Below are 23142 nucleotides of genomic sequence, written 5' to 3'. Positions count from 1 at the left end.
ATCAACTCTGGTGGGGATCCTGTTTCCGTTAACAATATCAGAATGTTACAGTGAAACGTGTGCTTCAGATGTGGCTTAGCATCCACTAAGCTCATGTAAAGGAAATGAAAGTATAGTCATAGCATCTAACTAAAATATGCAAACTAGTTGCAAACATTTAGTTTTTACTTTAGGCTGGAGCTCACATGTCACTTAGCTGCACTTTGAATGAGTTTCTTAAAGCTTGTTATTTCATAACTGTTCAAAAATCTCTCCCAAAATATATTATCAGTGGTTATAGGCCAATATAAATGTCTATGAATCAAAGCTATAAGCACTGGAAAATTCAGGAGCAGCTCTCACACACCCTTTGTGCTTACTCTGGCTCAGTCCAGTGCTAACACTGAAGCTCAGTTTCTTTTCTGTAAACCAGACTGGACGTTACATCTGAACAATGCTACATGAATCTAGTTTGAGAACCACTTTGTAATTGGACTCTAAATCCGGAAATGTGTTAAACCTGGTTCACTGGATCAGGTTCTGTTAACCCTGGTTAAGGGGCAGGAGAGTGGTGTAGGATAGCATCCAAGGGCTCCTTGAAAAAATGTAGATTGCATTATAACTAGGGATCCATACATTTAGGCTTAGCTCACTAGCCAGCCAATATTTGTCATTGCCACCAATCCCCTCTCTTCCTGCAGATCCTTTTCAGGCACAACAGAGGGCTTAGGAGGAAAAAAGGGTCTTCTGTCATTTGCACTGGGATATGGAGGTGGAAAAAACAGTAAGAGCCCTCTCCTACTGCTCAAAAAGGATTCCTGCTGCTTCTTACCTTCTCAAAAATGGCAGCAGAAATGAGACCTCCAGTAAGAAAATCTGTATGATGCTGAATTTTCCTGTTTGGCAGAGGGCTGGTGGCACTCACCACTGGAAAGCTGGCAAGTGGATTTGTAGATGCCTGATTACAACATAGAAGGCAGAGAGCTTTGGAGAGTTCATTTGTTGGCATTAAAATAACTGGGTTAAGAAAACACAACCAGATTAAAATTAAGTAGGATCAATGTTACACATGAACCAAGTCTCACTTAGTAGACTCTCATCACATGGCTCTCTTTGCTTGTCAATAAGTTGGCTTGAAGTACAGTTTTTAAGGCCAATAGAGGCTCCTTAAAATATATTACAAAACTTGAGATAATACTATACCACAAATAGCATTGTTATTGTTCTCTAGGACTGCAACATACAGTTGAAAACAGTAGGAAAATTGTGCTAAGCAAATTATTCTGAACCAAAAGGCTAACGATACAATGGAACAAGCTCACACAGTGCAGAACAATACACTACAGAAATAGGGTTTGTGGGTGGTTGTTATAATTGGAATACTTCACAATATGTGGATGTAGGGAAGAGAATCAAGGAGCTTTTGGTATGTCCACTGCTGGAAGTGTAGAAAGGTACCTTAAAGTTAGAAATGAGAACAGGAAACTGGGAACATTTGTTTCCACCGTGGTGCTTAAAACAAAACTGAGGATGAAAACAGAGATACATGTACAGGCTGAGTATCTCTTATCCGGACTGCTTGGGACCAGAAGTGTTCTGGATTTTGGACTTTTCCAGATTTTGGAAAGTTTTAGTTTCAGGGGCCGGAAGCCCAGTAAAAGAAGAGGGGGACTTTCCACCATCACCAGGACTACAAGCCCCAGCATGCTTTGGGTAACCCGGGGTGGTAATGGTAGCAGCAGTGCCTGCACTTTGTGGTCTCCATGTGGACCACACAGAGTGAATAATAAAGCTCTCCTCCCCAGTGGTAGTGGGCAGTGGCAGAGGGAGTGGAAGGCAGAACATGTTAAAGGGCCCAGTAGCAATAGCAATATCACTTACATTTATATACCGCTCTATAGCCGGAGCTCTCTAAGCAGTTTACAATGATTTAGCATATTGCCCCCAACATTCTGGGTCCGGTAGCGACCGGACCTCTTGCGCCCAGGTCGGTGGCACCCGCCAGTGAGCTCCAAGCACAGCCTGAAAAGCCGCAGAGCTACACATTCACAGTGAGAACACCCACAGTCGCCACTTACTGCTGCTCCTACCGCTGCTGGCACGGTGTCCAGATTTTGGAGCATTCTGGATTTTGGATGTCCGGATAAGGGATACTCAAACTGTATAGAAGACGTTATCGGGGGAAAGGCCTGAGCCTTGAGAAAAGCCAACAGGGTTAAGAACGCTTTACAAATTCTTGAGATGAAATGTTATTCTGCAGCTCTGAGAGCATAGTTTGTTATGGAAATAATGAGCTTTCTGCAATGCCTGCACTTCATGCATTTAGACTGAAAAATTTCCACCATTTACCCTCTCAAACTATGAGCAATAGCACAATGGGGGAAAGGAGATGATGTCAAGGTAGCAATAATCAAAGAACACCTTATTTTGACTTGACTGGAAGCTGCCCAAGAGTGGGAGGATAGAGCAGAAGACGCTGCAGTAAGCAACAAGATGACAGAGCTTTGAGTTGTGTTTTGGCATGTTCGAATCAGCAACATGACAACATACATATATCAATAGCGCACAAGACTAGATTCCTGGTAGCTTAAACACAAGACTTACCTATGTGTGTGAAACAGAGTGAACAGACACAAAATAGTTTGGAATTGTTCCTGCTCTGTTGTAAACGTGTCAATATTAAAAACAGAATTTAGAGTTCTAAAAATAAGAGCTGTCAACTGATGTCAGAATATGGTTTATTGCCCAGAACTTGTGAATGATGACTGATTTAAGTAAACCTTGCTGGCAAGAAAGGTCGTTTAATTATTGAAAAGTGGCCTGAAGAATCTATTCTAGACAACTGAGAAAAATGGCATTTCCTTAAATGCTTAAAACAAAAGTGAGGATGAAAACAGAGATACATGTATAGAAGCCATTCTGCCTTTTTTGCTCCTACATGCTAACAGAGAAAGGAGCCAAGAACAATCAAGGTAACTGTTTCCTTCTTCTCTGGCTCCCTCATGACCTCTGTGCCACTGGATCTCTCTGAAACATTATCAGCACCTGTAACTCCAAGCACCACACCTGACACAACCAGAAACATAAGCCTCATTCTAAAGGAATGCACCAACACCATCAAGTGTGCATGAGATCATCTGTCATCTCCACCCAAGGTGTACAGTTGCAGTCTTGTATTTTAAAGGCTGGAAAGAGACCTGGAATTGATTGTAGCAAGTATGTTATTCTCAACAGAATAGTATTTCTACTATTCCATGGACTATGAATCCTTCTCACTAACACATCAGTGATATTAACATATTTTGGATAGAAGCCCAGCACAGCAAGCTGAGAAAATTAGAGTGTTTTGCTGGTATTGTATTCCACCTATCTGAACATTTTCTTGCTGCTGCCTCTCAAATTCCCTGAACTAGCCCCTTTGGCTTCACTAGAATGCTGAATTCATGAGTGCACAATTCTCCTCCCCGCCCGAGAACAACATATGAATCAGAAGCAGATTAGAATCCACTTGAACTTTTATATATTGTAAGCATTCAGTATCCCACCTTTCAATCAAAAAAGGATTCTCAGAGTGGCTAACAAGAAAAAAAGAGTTTTCAGAATCCATAAATAATAGCCATATAACTTAGAAGCACAGAAAACAGCATAAAGTAAGCATTACAACTAAAAAACTAAAAGCCCTGGGAAAATAAAAAGGTCTTCTTCAACTAGAGCAGGGATTCTCAACCTTGAGTCCTCAGATGTTGTTGGACTACAACTCCCATCACTGTCACTTTGCAAACTGTACAATACTAGAAAAACATTCAAAAAATAGCCTTGTCTTATGCATGTAAGGCCATGGCCCATATTTCTTACAAAATGCAAAGGTACACTCGGGATTCATACCTGTACAGAAAAAAACAACAAGGCTCTAGATATCTTCTCTCCACAAGAGCTACATGTGTAACCTTTCCAATGCCACATTTTCATGCATTGTATAGCAAGGGTAAAACTTCCAAAGGTGCATCCATATATTTTCATTACAACAAAAATTAAAACTCTAATGTACAACAGGCAAATATGTTGAAAACAATTTGTATCCATAACTTTTTAAAAGTAACATAGAAAACATACTCAATATGAAACTAAATCTCTACAAGTTTTCATGTTGGTTGTTTAAACTACTGTTGAGTATTAAGGTTCTGCCAAAATTAAGATTGACAAGCCGATTATAACCATGATTACTTGAAGTATGTCCCACCAACCTCCATGGGGCGGCTTACTGCAAGATAAACACATTTATGACTGAAATTCATTTTAATGATATTTAGAGCAGTGGGAAAGTAAACTTGTTTCAGAGTATTTTCTCAGCTACACCTATACATCTACAATGAACAGTTCCTAGGGGAACCAGAAGTTCCATTCTGCCAGTCTCCTGATACAGTTTTCAGTTACTTCTTGGCTAAGAGGCAAAGCATGTCCCTACCACCTCACTGATATCCCAAATGTGTGTAACATGAACAGCTGTCTCTCTCTTTGCCTGTTCCGTTGATTGATGGCACTGAAGCCAACAGAGCAATGCAAGCAAGAAGCTAACTATTCCCTTTCCACATATTCTTTTAGTCCCATCTTTACCTCGAAGGAAAAAATACCTTTGCATGCAAAATAATCTTGGTTGTGCTTTAGGTTATATCCAAGAGACGCCAGTCCATTGGATATAAATGTAAACGTAAATGATGACATGATTTTTCAGGGACCAAAACCTGCCTTGCCAACTGCCCCCAGTTCCAGAGACCACCAGCCACCCCAGGTTACATCTTAAGGTAAAGCTCAAAACAGCTGCCTTGGGGAGGCTCACAACAACAACAAAACCTGGAAACCTCAGTTCTGTACTGGAAGCACACGACACAAAACAGAAATCAGGATATAAGACCTTCTGAGTAATTATTCATTTGGTGCTAAATACTTGTGATTTTGGCAGACATATATTAGTCTCCTGAACCCTGATGTACAGTATGCCTACAGAGCTATGCCTATTTAAAAGAAAGCAGCAGCTGTCTGTGGCTCTTAATCAAGAATAATGCCTGGGAATAAATCATTGCCTTTTCAGAGAGTGCGTTTTTCAAATAATTGCAATTCCTGCTCTTTCTGCCTCGTTCCTAAAAATATGAGGTAGCACTCAGAAGAGAGTTGCTTACATGAACAGAGACATATGGACGTCTTTCTCTGTCAGCAGCCTACAGTTCTATTAAAAAAGAAGAAGAAAAAGAAAAGGCATGAAGTAAGCTGTAAACAGATGCAAACAAGTTTAGAAGCAGACTTATTCAGAACTTTAAACTGTGTCAAAACTTTCCATTCATTCTGCAGCTTGATGCTGTAAAGAGTCGACAGTTCTCCCAAGAGACCCACAACATGTCATTCTCAAGGACCAAGACAGGAATGCTTCCTGCATTCAGAATGCCTCTATAACATGCTAATTAACACATTCTTTTCATGACTTGTTACTGCATAAAGATTTTTGCCATGCTCTCCATGGAGATCTACAGTTGTTGCCAATGCAGCATTAGTGAAATAGGGAGTATATGAAGAAGTGGGAATACTCCAAAGAAAGGGAGTGTTGTGAGCACTGTCAGGCAGGCCAGAAAGCAACATAACACCAGAACTATGAGGAAGTGCTCAGTGACTGGGCCAGCTAAAAATTAGGGTCCTGTCTACACTACAGAATTATATCAGTTTTATACCACAAATAGCCACCCTCAAAGAATTCTGGGTATTCCTAAATGATCCAAACTAGAATTATCATGGTTCCCTAGGAAAAGGGGGTCTTTTTAAAGAAGCTTGCATCTACAGTGTGAACATGCTCCAAACTGAAAACAATACAGGGCTAAAAGAAACAGGAAATAATATGAAAGAGACTAGGAACAAGAATGCAGGGTGTTTTGTTTTGTTTTGTTTTTTTAATGTGTTACTAAATTCTTATATTGAGAAAACTACAGATTCAGTTTCACACTGCCCCTCATTCATTCTGAATCAAATTCTGAAGCACATAAAATATCTCTCACAGTAAGAAACCAGGATGTTTTAATAGCTAGTCTGCCAAACATAGGGTCCCTATCCCCCACACTACTACAGATGGAAACATTCCCAGAATTAGTCAGCTACTATCTCAACGTAGTTGTGAAATATATTATTTAATTCCCCAGGAATGGTGTGAAACGTTTTATATACTGTTCTGACATCTACTATTGCATGCATTCCCATAAAAGTAGATTCAGCGTTCTATATACAAAGGGAGCCAATGCGGAAACGATGAGTAGAGTATAGATTGAGTATCCTTTATCCAGACATCCAAAATGCTCTGAAATCCGGAAACCACCACAGTGTGCGCCGTAGCAAAACAAAAAACAAAACTTATTTATTACCTTGGTGAGCTGGGTGATGTTCTTACACATTTTCATATGCATTTCCTGATAGCCTTCCTCCTATGAACTACAATGACTAGCAGTTTGAGAAGACACATTGCAAGTCCCAGCCTGATGGACCTTGTTTATGCCAGAAGTCAACAGGCAGCGAGCTTCAAACGTTTATTTTTTATTTTTTTTAAAGCCTTGACGACTGCTGTAATAATCGCTCTAACACATGCACAGCTCACTAGCAAAAGGAAAACACTTCAGTTCCCAGACCGAGCTGGCTGAAGGCACAGCTACCTGCCTTCCTCTCCTTGTGGGCGCCTGATCCACAAGCAGAACATGCAGGCGAGCAAAAGCAGACCACCTTTGCAACTGCAAGCCCACCCCTTCCTCCTCCTCCTCCTCCCACCCAGGTCCCTCGCCCCTCTCAGCTTCCGCCATGAAGAGACGCTGCTGGCTGGATGCGACACATTCCCTTGGGAAGACGCTGAGCCCGTCACTCCAGCTAAAATTACTGAGATAGCTGAAGATGATTTAAACATTTAAAAAGCGGAAGAGGAAAAAAGGAGAGCCCCCCTCACTCGCTCACAGATTCCCAATTTGGCTGCTTTTAAACATGCTGTAATTTGTCTGTAATTCTCTCTAGTTGCGGCTCTGTTTTTATTGTGAAGCTTTTTGATGTTATTTCATGTTTTCGCTTTGGCGCTAGAGGGAAGAGGGAAAGCTCCCCTCTCATTATGAAAATATTCCAAAATCTGGAAAAATCCAAAATCCAGAACACTTCTAGTCCCAAGCAGTCCAGACAAGGGATACTCCACCTGTATTGGGTCTGGATGTCAAAAATCAGGATTCACATTCCTATTAACTGTGAAGCTAGCCCAGCACTGAATCAAGGTATTTTCAGTGCAATACTTAGCTTTAGATTTATTTTATTTTTTAAAGTTCCTAGCCCTTGTTTTATGGTCACACATTGCAGTTTATTTGTCAGGGTCAACATGAAATGAGATTGGCTAGCTAACAAGTTGTCATTTCCTGATTACCTGGAAAAAAATGCCTTCTTAACTAGTAGTTTTCAAACTTGTCTTAGGAAAGCTCTCACTGCTGTGGCTTCCTGGAATTGTAGGTTTATTTAGAAATTCTATCCACTTTACCAAAAAAAAAAAAAAAAAAAGGACCTCTCCCCTTTTCCTCAAAGAAGGTCAGGACAGTCACAATGTAGTGTCCATATCTTGCTTGGATATGTTACTGGAGCAGTGTGGGACAGACCATGCAGAAGTGCCTCCCATGCCAATGCCACAAAGGTACATTTCAATCAGTTCTAATTTAATTTTTATAAAATAAGGTTCAACTCTTAAGAGGTTGTTGTTTTACTTTCTTTCTTCACTTCTGTTACTTCATGCACTATTTTATTCAAGCAGTACTTCCATTAAGTTCCATTTCTGTAGAGCTTATCCCTGGGCAAAGCACCGTGAATACTCCTTTATAGGGAGGATGCATTGTGAAATATAGGAACCTGGGGGAAAGTTAGATAATGCCATACTCATATAACAATTTAAGAATTCAGGAGTAGGGGTGACTTTTCCTTTAAAAGAGAATCTTTCACTCCCTTCTGTTCGCAGACAACACAGAAACAGGGGTAAAGTATTTATTAAACTAATATTATAGTTAGAATGAATATTTGAACATGAGCTCAGATTTGGGGACAAAAATCCAGTACTTTTATATACCTATCTAGAGCCCTTGAACGAAGATGGGCTACACAACAGACAAGAAACCTTTGTATCATGATGCAATCAAGACAAAATGGAACTTGGGGAAGAACATAGAAGCTGTTCTGTAATTTGAACATATATTTCTAAGTTAAGAACTGAGATGCTGAATGAACTTTAGTCTACAGTAATTTCTGTTTCTCTTGAACATTACTGAGCTGTAAAATTTTAAACAGGTAGACTGTTTAGCAATAACAAAGCTTATAGCCTGATAACCATAATATTGAAAAGTGACATCAACCTAAAAAAACACCTGTACAGCATCACCCTTTGACTCATAGGCATTATTAAAAACAACAGCACTTTACATGAAGCATGTGCAACTTAGTCCCAAACCTCTTCATTCAGAAATAAGTCCCACTGTGTTCAATGGGCCTTATTCCCAAGTAACTGTGTAGAAGATTGCAGCCATTCAACCTGATCTTATGTATGTTCATTGCAAAGTTCCACTGTATGTTCTGATCTTATAGAACCTTATAGCTTGATCTTATGTATGTTCACTACAAAATTCCAACATCCTAACTAATACTGTGGACAAAGGATGCAGACAAAGGATGCAACTGCCTCTGAAATGTGTGTGTGTGTGTGTGTGTGTGTGTGTGTGTGTGTGAGAGAGAGAGAGAGAGAGAGAGAGAGAGAGAGAGAGAGAGAGAGAGAGAGAGAGAGAGAGAGAGTCTCACCATTCTCGCCTTCCCCTGATAGCATTATGTCAGTGCAAAATTATATCTCTGCGAGGACATAACTGTGCATGGCAGAGAGTGATTCCAGGGGAAGGGGGAAATTATTGAAAATTATACCCTCCCCACACACCAGGACCCATGCTTCAGAAGCAGAAGCAGAGTTGTTGTGGGTATGCATCATTTTGCTCCATGCGGCAACATTAGGATGTTGGTCAGTCATGATTGACATGATGTGTAATGTAATGGCGACAATGTGAACTGCTCTGGGGCTGCTGTGGACTAGTAAGGCGCCCCGGCCCCATTAGGAATGAGTAGTTGCACAAACAGCCCTACTGCAGTTATCCCCATTCTTTGCAGAATAACTACTATGGAACTGCTTGTGCAACTGCTCATTCTCAACAGCATTGGGGCTACTTTATGCATCCACAGTAGCCCCCTCACAATTTGCACCATCACTGGTACACTATGAAACATGTCAGTCACTGTGTTTATTGGGAGTTACTTTCAGGTAAATGTGCATGGACTGTAGCCTTATTCTGGAATCCCAAGCTCAATTATTTGGGAATAACTCCCACTGAATTCAGACACTTCCAAATACACGTGAGGTTTGGGCTATTAGCCTATTGAAGGGGTGCTTTCCTAGAGATACCTTCTTCTTCTAGACAACGTCAAAGTGGTAATTAAAATCAAGAAAAAAATAATGCACACTTCAACACCTAAGAGAAAAGTAAACATTAATAATATATGGTGCTTTCTGGCATCACGGTTACCTTAAGATGCTGACAAGAAACAAAATATATCTATTTTGTCATCACCGTGCTTTGCAGTTTTTATTGCATACACCTGCAATTTCTTTCAAACTAAATGATATATTACATCTGAATAAAAAGTGGTTCCTATTTTCTATCCTTCAGGGGATCATGAGATGTGGAAAGATGTACCCAAACATACAGGCATTTCCAGTTATCCATAATGCAGTTTATGGATAATGATAATCTCAGTCATTCATGTATGGGAAATAAATGGCCCTTATGGAAAACTAAAAACAAAAACAATATATATATATATATAGTATGCTGGGATCTATATACATGTACCACAAAAAGAACCAAAAAGATCCCCCATGAAACTAGCCAACAGAAAGAAAAGAATAGCCACAATATGATGGAGCAAGCTTTGCACCTACTTTCACAAGAGCATTTTCTAGAAGCAACAGAATAAGTAGTACAATATTGAGTATTTCTTCAGCTCAAATCTATTTGAGGCAAGAATGTTTCTACTACATTTGGCAATACAACCAGTCTATTATAAAGAAATTTGAGTATACTGATTTATGTCCTCACAAGATCCATGTCCATCAAGACTTGATAAAGAGTCATTTCAAAATGGAATTCACTGGGTCACCATAGCATGTGAATGTCTTTACCATTAATTTCATCATAGGGAATCCATTACTCTGTTTTGATATATAGTCCATGGACTCTGCTGTTCATATGGTCATTTCTATTGTGGATACTATTGTTTCTTGTTGTAAATATCATAGTTTTATTTATATCCAATTTATTTATTTACTTACTTATTTATTGTTAAATTTGTATACCGCCTTTCATTAAAACAATCCCAAGGCAGTTCACTCAAAAATTAAAAACAAGACTATAAAAATGACACAATTAAAATATTAAGCTAAAATATAAAACAAATATGACTGAAAAAAATTAATACACAAGCATAAGAACTGTACAAAATATAAAGAAGCAGCAGTAGAGACAATGATATAAAAGTCTGGGTAAAAAGCCAAGATTTAACACGTTTTCTAAAACCTGTGATGGAGACCGAGGAGCAAATAGCCACCGGGAGAGCATTCCAGAGTCTGGGTGCAACAACAGAGAAGGCCCTGTCCTGCGTACACGACAGCCAAGCCTCCCTTATTGTCAGCACTCAGAGCAGAGCCCCTTCAGATGACCTCGTCAAGTGGGCAGCAACCCTTGGGAGCAGGCGGTCCCCCGGGGGCCCAAACCATTAAGGGCTTTAAAGGTCAAAACCAGCACCTTGAATTGGACCTGGAAACAAACTGGTAGTCAATGCAGCTCTTTCAAAATGGGTGTGATGTGATTCCAACAGGCAGCTCCACATAAAATCCTAGCTGCTGCATTTTGCACTAGCTGCAGTTCCGGGAATTCTTCAAGGACAGCCCCACGTAGAGCACATTACAGTAATCCAGCTGTGATGTGACTAAGGCATGGGTAACATCCAGCTTGCAAATCTTTCCTGTGCAAGTTCTTCTTTGGCCATTACTGTAGCTGCTCAACAGCCAGAAGTGCAAGGCATTTGCAGATCTGGCTGTTTTTTCTCTTTAGAGAGAATTGTCTAGAGCAGATGATAGCTGTGAAGGTGCTTGACAGTGACCTGACAGGGCTTTAGGATCAGCACTAGTTACATGATCATATTAAAGACAGCAAATGGAACATGCTGAATTACGATCGTCCCCATCTCTGGCTATTTTTAAAAAAACATTTGAAAACCTTTTTTTTTTAACCCAAGCCTTCTCAGGTTTTTAATTAAAAATACTGTTTGTTAATTTTATGGTTTTTGAATTATTGTATTGTTTTAACTTTTATATATGTGTTATATGTTGCATTGTTCTAATTTTTATAAATGTTTTAATTGTTAGCCGCCCAGAGACGTATGTTTGGGCGGGATATAAATTTAATTAATAAATAAATAAATAACACTTCCCATTATAGTAATTTTCCATCACGTTGTGGTTATTCTTTTCTTTCTATTGGCTAGTTTCAAGGGGCATCCTTTTGTGGTACCTTATGGAAAATTGTCACCACTTCAGCAGATAACTGAAAGGAAAACAGATTCCAAAAATATTTAAAAAGGGATGCCACAGAATAATGTCTCTTTACATAGTTAAGTCCTTTGACTTCAACAGGCATGACTACTTTGTAAATAACTGAAATGCAGCATGGAACAAGTTTTGGGTCTCAGTCAAGTCAACTCTCCATCTAGCCCTGATCAGCCAAAGATATCTACTGCCAATGATTTTTAAAGAAGTACTGAAATAATCATTATTGCATAGTTTACTCACAACATTCACTGTCTTCTTTTGGGAGTTCCCGATTATTCTTCACCTTGGATAATCTGCAGATGTTCTTGGAATGCACACAGGCCCTCAGTGGTGCTCTCTTTCAAATAAAATAAAAAAATCTTTAAACAAAATAGTGAGGAATATAGTGGGGGTGGGGGAGGGGAATCCACAAATCTACAATATATTTATATAATTCAGTGGTCCAAATTCAATTGTGATTGGGGATCCTATTTCAAAATGTACACTGAACCCTTTTCTTCAGCTTAATTACTGCTGTGGCTTAGCAGATCTTGTTTCAAAAACCACAAATGATTTATGTGGGTGCTTGCAAATGCTATTTGTATTTAAACTATAAAGATAAAGACACAATTTTAATAGAAACACTTAGATATCTGTGTTACTCCAATTAAGAAACAAAATGGATAAAAATAATTTATATTTTTAAAATTAAAGTATCTGATTTTTAAAAATTTAAATGGGACTCTTGTGTAAATCAGAATACGTTCTTTAAAAAAAACACAACCTGGCTAAAAAGAAAGATAAATGTAATGCAAACATAATATCTTAACAGTGATTTTATAACCCTCTTATGAATGTCTGCTTTTCTCTGTTCAGAAAAAATAGTGGAAAACACATCTTTGTCAGTCACCATGGAATACGGCAGTTATATGCAGCCAGGGGGTGGGAGAAGAACTTGGAGACAAGATGGCCTCCTCATGTTAGTTCCAATCAGCACCTATCTACAAACACCTGGCATGGCTGCAGACTCTGGAAATATTTTGAAGAAATCATTTTGCTGGGGAAAAGGAAAATTTAGCAAATGCAGAGTGCAAGGTCTGGTTGTCATAATGAAGCAACATAAAATTAATATGTTTGGATGGTTGCAACTATCAATTAGCATACACCTTTATTTAGCAAGCAACTAAAAATAAATTGATTTTTAAAATTTAAGCCAGTGATTTAAATCTGCTTTTCCTTGATGATTTAGATCATAATTTAAACTGCCTTGATTTAAATCAAACCACTTTGTTATATTAAGAAAGACTGGTAAAGACAAGTGTACATATGGTTCTAACACAGCAAAGGGATCCACATGGGTAGGGCTTTTTATCCTCACTATATCAGTTCTTCACTGAGTACACAGAAGTTAAGGTCCACCCACACATAAGCCTGTGCATGGTTAGAACGGTTATTTGGAATACGTCACAAGTCTGCATGGTACTGTACAATTTGAAGCAATAAGTGTACTGTACAATTTTGCAGTGCTGTGAAAATTTCTACTTGGCTATCATCCAGACCCACCCACAAAGAAAAACACTTACACACAGTATAAAGTGCAACAGCAGTTAAAGAGCATTCAATATGTTCACAAACAGATTCTCAGCTTCAATCCGTAGTAAAGAGCATTTTCTGTATAGAGCATTTTTATATATGGCCTGAGCCAGAACCTTGTTCTATGCTTTTGGGTTGTTTAAAGTTCAACTCATATCGTTATTTGTATTACTTCCTATACATCTAAAACACACAATCTGAGGTTCAGAAACTTGTGCCAGTGGGCGTGCAGAACATGAAAAACACTTTGTTTCAAATACAAAATTAGATTTTCACCCTGGGGTGAATTTCATGTCAATTTCTTTGTTCCTTAAGCATACATCATTCACAAGTATATGACTGAAGAATGTAGAAAAGTGTAAAACAGAAAGCTTTGCATTTGCTAGCGAGAAGGGTTCACAGTTTAGGGCACAACAAAATTTGACATTAAAGTGGGGGAAGACCCTTTCACAACTATAAATGGAAATTGTCTTTCCTCCCACTTTTAGAATAAATGCACACTTTCCCCAGTGGCACAAATTATAACGCAGTGCCACAAACTATGCTTTAAATTGTAGTATGAAAGACTCATCTACTAGGCCGTTTTTAAAAAAAAAATCTATAGTTTTTTTGCAAGTAATATACTTCAAAATTAATCTACCAAAAAAAGAAAGAAACTCCTGAGTTTAACCTGAAAGGCAGAGAGTGCCAGCAGCTGCGGTATTTCCAGCTTCAGTAACATATATTCAAGTTGCTCCAAATAAAAAGCTTGCAGTTGGATCTTGGCATTGAGCTGACAGTCTGCTGCAAAGCGAGTTACTGCCTATCCCAAACCTGCTTCTCAGCACTCCCCTGACACTCTTAACAGTGTGTCCGGGGGTCCAAATAATTTCTTTCAAAGAAAGCGATATCCACAAAGCAGGCCAGGTTTGCTCTGATAAACACAAGCACTCCTGGAAGTGAGTATTCCTTGGAATGTACACTATTCTACTCTCTTGATATTCATATGATGGTTCCTCTTGCTCTTTTGTGAGGTGCTCTATAATTTGGTTGTTTTAATTAATAGTTCAACTAACACTAATAAAAATGTTATAAAGGCCAGCAACAATGGTCCTGTTTCATTTTCTACTCTATTCTGTCACTAATCCTTAATTCCCTTTTAAACAGTAGTTCACTTCCTCTTCTCTCCCACATGAAATAGTCTTGTACAGGTTCATTCATGTTCCACTGAGAATGGGAAGAGATGAAGCTAGGCTTTTTCAATAGTATGCCATTCAATTACTTAACATGCATATTAAGCATAATTTCAAACAGTTTTCAACAGGTTTATAAAAGAAAATGGGGCAGAAGTTGGGAATGGTGCTCTTTTCCTTTACTCTTTTTTTTTTAAATTAACACTGTTAACCACTTCTTTCTACTCCAGCTACAGATGCAAACATTGTTGACTATTAATATACTAACATTGTAAAAAGGCCCAGGGTTCACTCAACATCCCACTGATGCCAACGGCAAAACTTCCATTGATTTCAATGGGTTTGAACTTCATCTACAGTCTGTAATTTCACACACACACACACACACACACACACACACACACACACACACACACACACACCCCTACCTAATCGCTGCTGAAAAAGTAAGGTCACACAGGGGGCACAATCCAGCATAAGCTCATTTGACCCCATTTATGTCAATGGGTTGAAGTACCCTTAACTCTACATTGATCTGTGGCCAGGGAGTATTATTCTCTTGTCCTTTACAATGCCAGTACAATGATTACCCAGTGGGAAGGATAATCTGACTAAGATCTACAGCACAGGTCTGGGTTCCATCTGAGTGGGAAGTTAAGGCTGCAATTCTATACCTTGCACACTACAGTCTCTCATATAAAGCCAATGTAGCCTTGCCAACCAGGCAGCCCTGAGCTCAGGGTGCTGCTAACATGCAAAGAGTGCTGCACCTAAGCAAATCTATTCATCTACAGTGAGTCTCTCAGTGTTTCACCTATGGACATTCAGGTCCTTTCCCTCTCAGGTCTGTTGGAGGTTGTTAATTTTACCCCCAGGAGGTAAAAGAGAGCCAGTGTGGTGTAGTGGCTAGAGTGCTGGACTAGGACCGGGGAGACCCAAGTTCAAATCCTCATTCAGCCATGATACTTGCTGGGTGACTCTGGGCCAGTCACTTCTCTCTCAGCCTAACCTACTTCACAGGGTTGTTGTGAGGAGAAACCCAATTATGTAGTACACTGCTCTGGGCTCTTTGAAGGAAGAGCAGGATAAAATATGTTATATGTGTATGTATGTGTATATGTGTGTGTGTGTGTGTGTGTGTGTGTGTGTGTGTGTATACACACACACACACACATACATACAGCAGAGCACTAAGGAAGAGAGCACACACTCCAGTTAGAGTAGGTAGCAGAGGATGGTTTAGTTGTTGCAGCTATTTAGAGAAAACACATGGAGATTCTTGTAGAACTAAATACTAAGTATTGACTGGTTAAGTACACTTGGATAGGAAAGCCTAAACCTAATCTAAAGCACTACATGATAAGGTAAGGAGGGAGACAGATGTTTCCATCTGCTCTCTGGAAGGAAAGGAAGGATTGCGACTCAGCATAGGAAGTGCGGAAGAGTCCGAGCAGGGGTCACAGAGTACAGACAGGTAGAACAGTTAGGAGGACCCTTACTCACTGTCTCTGCTCCCAATGCCCCTAGTGGTCATCAGGACAGCTGGTGCAAAAGGTTGATGCACTGGGACTCCATCTCCATCAAAGTCCCCTAACACATGGCTGCTCCCCAAAAAAGTAGGAATAGCTGCTTGTATCTGTGTGCAGAAAGAGGCCTGAGCAAGAATGGGCTACTGGCTACCCCAAGATGGACATCTATCTGGAGAAAAGAGCTGCCAAGACAGGCACCCAATATGCCAAATAGCACAGTGAGTACAGAAGTGAGAGAAGGGGGAGGTTATACTGGTTCCGTATTAAAAGAAGCCCCATACAAGATTGTAGCCAAAACCAGTAAGAAGCAGAGCCTTTTCAGCTGTGTAACAGCAGCACTGGGACTTGCTCCACAAAGTCAAGCCTTGCATTCTTTTTACATGTTTAAAAGGGGATGAAAAGGCTGAACCAGGGTAAAAATTTACCCTAAGGCTGAAATCCTGCTGACAGGTAGGCAGCTTGAATCCAACTAACTTGAGTGGGATCTAAGAAGCATGTGTGGAAGACTGCAACCAAAACAACACATCTTTGAGTGCTGTGGTCAGCTGTTTTGTTGACAAAACTAGTTGTTATAATATCAGAAGTCCCATATGGGAAGACTTCAAGAATTTGAATTAAAAATAGGCAATTTTTGCATCCTCCCACTCACAGTACTTAGTACCTTTTATAAATGCAGACTTTCTGCCAAGCTAGATAATAGAAGCTGTCACTTCAGTTCCATAACGTGCACGTTCCCAAGGGGGCTCAATTGTTTTAGCAATATAATTTTTTAAAAAGACCTCTTATTTTGCCTAAATATGTAAGAAAAATGTACTTTTAAGTGCAAATTCTTTTAAAAAGCTAAGTAAAGAAAGGCCCTCCACTCTGAAGTAAGTAGCACTGCCTGTTTGCTTTCTACATGGCTGGCAGGGTTAACTGGTGGCCTGAGGGCAGCAACTAGCATATAACATGACTTTGTCAGGCTGCCGTGACTACCACAGCTGCAGAAAAGGTTCCCTTCTCTGCACATCCAGAGAAGCTGCCAGGCTCAGAGCAACACAGACAATGATGTGAGGGACCATGGAGATAAGAAGCCACAGTCAGCTGCATAATGGGCAATACTGGAGCTTCATCCGTTGCCCAGATGTTCTCTGCACATATTATGCTCTGCTATAAAGCTGGTGGGTCATCTCTATGATTGGGGAATGCACAGAGTTAGATTCACCATATCAGGAGTATATTCCAAAAGTGTGCATGTGTACCACAAGGCTCAGAGTGGGTGAAGCAACTTACAAGGTGCTCCAGGGTTTGGGGTGCCCCTGAGCAGGAGGCCTTCAGTGGGCCCTCTTAAAATTTGAGAGCCCGGGAGAGAAGAGAGAGTCTCTCTTCTTTCTCTCTGCTTCCGAGCTTTTCAAAAGACTGACACAAAATAAAAAGACCTCAGTCTTACTTGAGCCTTCTGTGCTAAGATCTTTCATTCATGCCAGAATTTAGAGGTCAGAAATACAGAACCTCTCTCTCATCACACATTACTCATTACAAAAGTGGTATGGATTCAATGTTTTCTCATGTTGTGCTGCACACAGCAAAAAGAGACCCCCTACCCTTTCAAGACCTCTACAATGAGAACTTGGGAAGTGAGAAGTTTTATCTCATTACTACCAACCCTATGGTGCAATGTGAGAGTTATCCGTGTTGTGCCTCAACCTTCTGAATCCCAAACCCTCAAGTCTTCTCACCTTCAAGGCTTTAATGAAAGGTGAATCCAGTATTGGCTATGTGACTTGGTTTGAGGATATTTGAATGAACCCCAAAGGTTTTTTCGCTTCTCATAGGATATCTCTTACATATTTGGTGGGAATTTGCTAGACTGTCATAAGAGTTGCCTAAAATAAGTTATTGCTTACTTGTTAAAAAAAAAGAAAACATAGTAACCAAAAAGATTCCAGATGCAGAAACAGTAAAATAATATATTTTTATTTCAGTTCTAAATATTTACCTGGAAGCAAGTCTTGTTGATTTCAGCAGAATCAAACATCAATGCAATTGGTTTCAGTATCATTTAATCACTCCTGATTTTGTTTTTATTTTGTTTTTTTGGTCATGCATGTGAACCCCATTTGAGAATACAGGAAATATAATATTTAATTACATGAACTGTACATCAGGAACACAATGTCACGAGCCGCATCTAAGATCTTCAAAATAGTTTAAACATAAGTGGCATGAAATGCAGCAAGTACCAACTCAACTCACCTTCAAAGAAACTGTGAATTACTCAGTTAAAAGACCCTGTTGCTGATTTTCTACATGCAACAACATGTCAAACAAAGATTATTCCATGTAGAGCACTTCCTGCTAAACACTCCACCCAACAGTCAATGTCTCAAATTTAAACACTAGATTCATAGAAAAAAGGAAAATGTAATAACTACACAGCTGGCTTCTGCACCTAACCACCCACATCAAAAGGTGTTTGTCTGTAGTGAGTCAACAGGTAATCTTTCGATTTAATGCCGAGGGCTGTATCTGATTCATGGCTCTCAGTGTTGAAACCATCAAAATCTCTCCTGAAAGCAAGTATAATTTCATTAATGAAGAGGATAATAGTCAATGGTGTCATTGTCTTACAGTAGGGATGTGTACAAAACGGTTTTTGCATTCTGTTTCAAATTCAAAACAGAGATGGCAGAAACATTTTGTTGGAACAGTGTCCAAAACGGCTGTTTCGATGGAACAAAACTTGAAACGTTTCAAGTTTTTCAGCCATAGGCAACAATGGGGAAACTTGAAACACCCCATTGTTCCCCATGGTTAGCTCCTAGGGACACAAAAGTGGGTTGAGTGGTAGGGCATGATGGGTGCTCCCTACCATCCAACACACAAAAGAAATGGGCAAGCAGGAGATATTAAATAACTTTTTTTACCTTTCCCCCAAACCCTCATAGGATCCTATGATTCTGATGTGAGCTCAGAACAAGACTCTCCCTTAGGGGTGTTCTGCTCCGAGCTTGGAATGCTCAGAATGGCTGAGCTCAGAACATCATGCACATCCCTACTCCCAACACAAAACACACACTTCAAACAGAGTCCAAATATGGTCAAAAAGAATCACTCACCCAGAATCCACAGCCAGCCACAGTGCCTGCGCTGCAGTAATAGTAGGGGAAGAATGGCAGTTCAGTCCCCAAATAGCAAATTAAAACCAGTTTGGTGAGAAAGCAGCAAAGCAAGAGATCTTGAGGCAGTTCTTTAGTACTGAAGAACTACAAGGATTTATTTAAAGAAAAGGTTACAAACAAATGTGAAAAAGCCTGCAGCTTAATTTCAGCTTTAGCTCATGGCTGAAGAGAGAGACCAAAACAAACAGCCATCTCTGGAGAGACAAAATGGAGCCTAAGACTGGAAGAACAAAGAGGGGAGGAACCCTTTCAGGGTCTTAACTCCTAACAGTAACATCATTGGCACAAGTTGTTCTCTCACACACAATTTTGACTCCTTACTTCCTAGCACTGCAACAGCTGCCACAGCAACACCCTTAGCAGCAAGCATAGCTGTAAGCTCAATCTCAGCCACATTTTGACTGAGTGTACCTTGCAATGCAGATTGCAGAGCAGACCAGAGCAGTGAGTGAAGTAGAAGTTAGTCTCAAGGCTAGACATGAAGCTCATCACAGCAATCACCAAGAAATATTACACAAACCACACAGAGCTCGGTCCATTTCTCACCACAAAATTATCTCACAAACAAAACAAACCTCAACTCAAAGGAAGGAAGGAACCCAAGTTCTGCCTTTGTCAATCTGAGATCTAGCATATTATACTCAGTGCTGAGAAAACCACAAAATCAAAGTTCCCTTCCTTCCATCCTGCCTGCTACAGAGAGACAAGAGGACAGAGCAGTCATGGACTGGGAAGCTCAGCTCTGAGTTCTGAGCTCAGTTGTCTGAAGACTCTAAACAGAATGGAAGGAGCAGGAAGAAACAGCGCTCTAAGATATTTCTCCTGGTGGATGGGGCCACTCTGGGAAGAGCATCTGAAAGCTTGCATGCATCCAGACGCTTCCAGTTTCCCTCCCTGGCCTCTCTAGATATAGGGATGAGAGAGAGAGAGACTCTTACCTGTAACCTGAGAGAAGTCTGACTCTATGTACTTTAGACAACACTGAGCAAGATGGACCAATGGTCTGACAAGAAACAAAGCTTCTAGGCTTCTTTCTTCTCTTCTCCAGCGTATATTCTGCAACACTGCTGCTTCCCCGCCTGTGTCTGGATAACACAATGGCCTCAGATTGGTGTTGGGCCCAGCTGACAGCCTGACACATGGGTCAGGGCACCAGTCCATCTTATCATGGGCCATGGTGGTGGTGTACGTGCATGTCTCGGTGTGTCAGTAGCACTAAAGGAAGGCTGTGACACATCTGGATTTGGGGTTGGCCAGGGTGGGGCAAGCTGCCAGTGATGCTGCAGTGGGTGGGGGTGGCTATGAGTCACTCATCCTCCGTGGCCAGCTCTGGATAGCTCAGCAAGTCGGGTTAGCCTTCAGGAAGACCAGACGCTCCACCATCTCAGCATCCAAGTGTGAGTGTCACCACACCCCCAGCCATGGAGAAAACCCTCTCGCTCTGAACGCTGCTTGGAGAACACAAGAGGAATCATCTGGCAACGGTCACCAAGTCCAGACAGACTTGGCGACACGTTGCCCCAAACTGGATTGGCTCTGTCTCCCAGCCTGCCACCAGCTCCTCCAAGTACTGCAGCACACACTGCTCAGCACTGCTGCAGGGCTCCGTGGGCTCCTCCTATCCCCCTGGCAAGGCACCAAGGAAGTACTCCATGAACCAAAGGAGGGAACACAGAGGTGGTACTGCCAGCTCACTTGGCCCTGCCAGGGAGACCAAACTGCTGGGCCAGGAGGAAGTGGCAGTGAGAATACTGCTGCTAGGAGTGGACTGCACACTAGCTGCAGGCACTCCAGCACCCTCCTCCTGGTTGCGCCCCAGCCTCCTATCCTCAGCTTGCCTAACTTTGGCAACCAGGAGGCCCCTCCACCTGGGCAGCTGGTCAGGGGTGACCCCTTTGCCCTCATTCTTGGGTCACATAGGCAGGACAAAACATGCTCTGCTAATGCACCGAAGGGTGTCCTGGGCTGCTGCACCACTCCAGTCTTCAGCCGACCTGCCAAGGCGATTGCGTCCTCAGAGTTCACTGGAGCTCACCCATTGTCTCCTTGAGGAGAAGAGTGGCAGGCAAAGCCTGGCTCAGCATTGCTGCCTCGGCACACAAGCTGTTCGTGGCAATGAAGAACAGCTTGTGTGTCAAGACAACCTCAGAAATGAGCACCCAGTCCTGGCTAGACAAGTCACACACTTCCAAGCCATGTCTCCTTGCCAGGTCATGGATGGCTGCCTCTTGCTCCTGCAGATGCTTGAGCATCCACTTACCCTTTTCGCTCTGGCTGAAGTAAGCTGTGATCCTGTGGCACCTGTCGACAAAAGCAGCCATGGCAGCAACAGGCTGGCACTCCTCACCTTCAGCTGGGGTGTCTCACCTGGCTGCAGCCCCGGAAAGCCCAGGTGCATCCCACACAACCAGGTTCAGAGTGTATATCACACAATGGATGGACACAAACCGAAGCTGCTCGGCTGCCCTCACGATGTTCATGGCATGGCCAGTCATCATTAACCCTCGGTGAACATTTGGCTGCCTGAACAGCCATCCTCTCACCTGGTGATCCATGGCCACCAACAGCTCATCTGCCATATCATTAGTGGAGGCCAGGTGAGTGACGGAGCCACGCCACTGCCATGTGCAGGCTACTAGGGAGAGCACCACCACCACAGGAAGCTGCCTGGAGCAGCGATCATGCTGGTAAGGACCTGCGCCTTTACTTTTAAAGGTGCCACTCGCACCCCACTGGTGCCACTTTGAACCACTGGACCAATTTGTGGTTTGGCTGAACTGAGCCAGGCTGGTTTGCTGGACTGCAGACCGGTCCAAATTCAGACAGCAGCTCAGACTGCGGTCCATGCACACCCTAAGGCCAGGCAACCACAACCAGTCTGCTCTCTGTTGCTGCAGTCTCTGATCCTTCCTCTGATGTATCCTCTTCAAGAGACAGGAGCACTATAAGGGCACTCTCTGCCTCCCAGTCCCCTTAAATACATTTTGAAACTCCCTCCTTTGGTCTCCCCCTCCCTCCCTCCAGCCAATGGGGGACACAGTTGCCCATGTCAACACTTGATCTGTATGGTAACAAGCCAACCAAGAAGCAAGGAGATTGTAAGCCAATTGAAAGCCAGTGCCAGAAAACCAACCAGCAAGGGAACAACAGGCCACCAAAATAGCCCTTGAAACGTTGAAAGGTTTTGATCGAAATTGGGTTGTTCTGTTCCAAGCTCAAAAAAGGCCTTTTAGTTAGAGGGTGTTCTGTTTCGAGCTCAAAACGGCCCGTTTCAAGTTTAAACATTTTGACATAAAACATTCAGCACATCCCTATCTTACAGGGAAACATTCTGCACAATGTGCATTAAAAAGATGACTGAGAGGAGCCATGATAGAGGTCTATAAACTAGAAGCAGGGGTCATCCCATGAAACTGACTGCCAGGAAATTTAGAACCGACAAAAGGAAGTACTTTTTCACACAATGCATAATCAACCTATGGAATTCTCTGCCACAAGATGTGGTGACAGCCAACAGCCTGGATAGTTTTAAGAGGGGTTTAGATAAATTCATGGAGGACAGGTCTATCAATGGCTACTACTCTGAGGGCTATAGTCCATTTCCAGAGTCAAAGGCAGGATGCCTCTAAATACCAATTGCAAGGAAGTCACAGTAGGAGGGAGGGCATGCCCCCCGTTCTTGCCTGTGGGCTTCCCAGAGGCATCTGGTGGGCCACTGTGTGTAACAGGATGCTGGACTAGATAGCAGGGCTTTTCTTATGAGCCAGCAGGGCTTTTCTTATATTCTTCTTATGTACAGGGAACACAAAAATAGCTAAATAGATAGACCTAAGGTTTTAAATAATTTTAGTTGACCTACTTTTTTTTTTTTTTAAAGAATTGCACATGGATGTGAACTGGTGTAGATAATTTCTGAGAGAGAAGACCATGGGATTCTAGTTATTCACTGACATTTATGCTGAAACTACACATATGGATTCTATGTATTTTTTCTCCATAGGTGGAAAAAAAAGGGGGGTGGGAATAATTCTGAGTTT

General features: G+C 41.4%; 1 protein-coding gene across 14 annotated transcripts in view; it reads right to left on the bottom strand.

Annotated features, from left to right (window-relative positions):
* The window catches only part of ATXN1 (ataxin 1), a 360243-nt gene that overhangs the window by 110344 nt on the left and 226757 nt on the right, over positions 1-23142 (bottom strand). For 11 of the 14 annotated variants that reach the window (XM_053246298.1, XM_053246300.1, XM_053246297.1 and 8 more), the window contains one exon: positions 11912-12008. The exons of the other annotated variants lie outside the window; for them this stretch is intronic. The gene's annotated coding sequence lies outside the window, so the exon portion shown is untranslated. The remainder of the gene's footprint in view (positions 1-11911; positions 12009-23142) is intronic. 14 annotated transcript variants of the gene reach the window in all.

Source organism: Hemicordylus capensis, chromosome 4 (assembly GCF_027244095.1).
Source record: "Hemicordylus capensis ecotype Gifberg chromosome 4, rHemCap1.1.pri, whole genome shotgun sequence".
Classification (NCBI taxonomy): Eukaryota; Metazoa; Chordata; class Lepidosauria; order Squamata; family Cordylidae; genus Hemicordylus; species Hemicordylus capensis.
The sequence above is the reverse complement of the archived record's forward strand: the minus strand, read 5'-3'. Positions and strand labels throughout refer to the sequence as shown.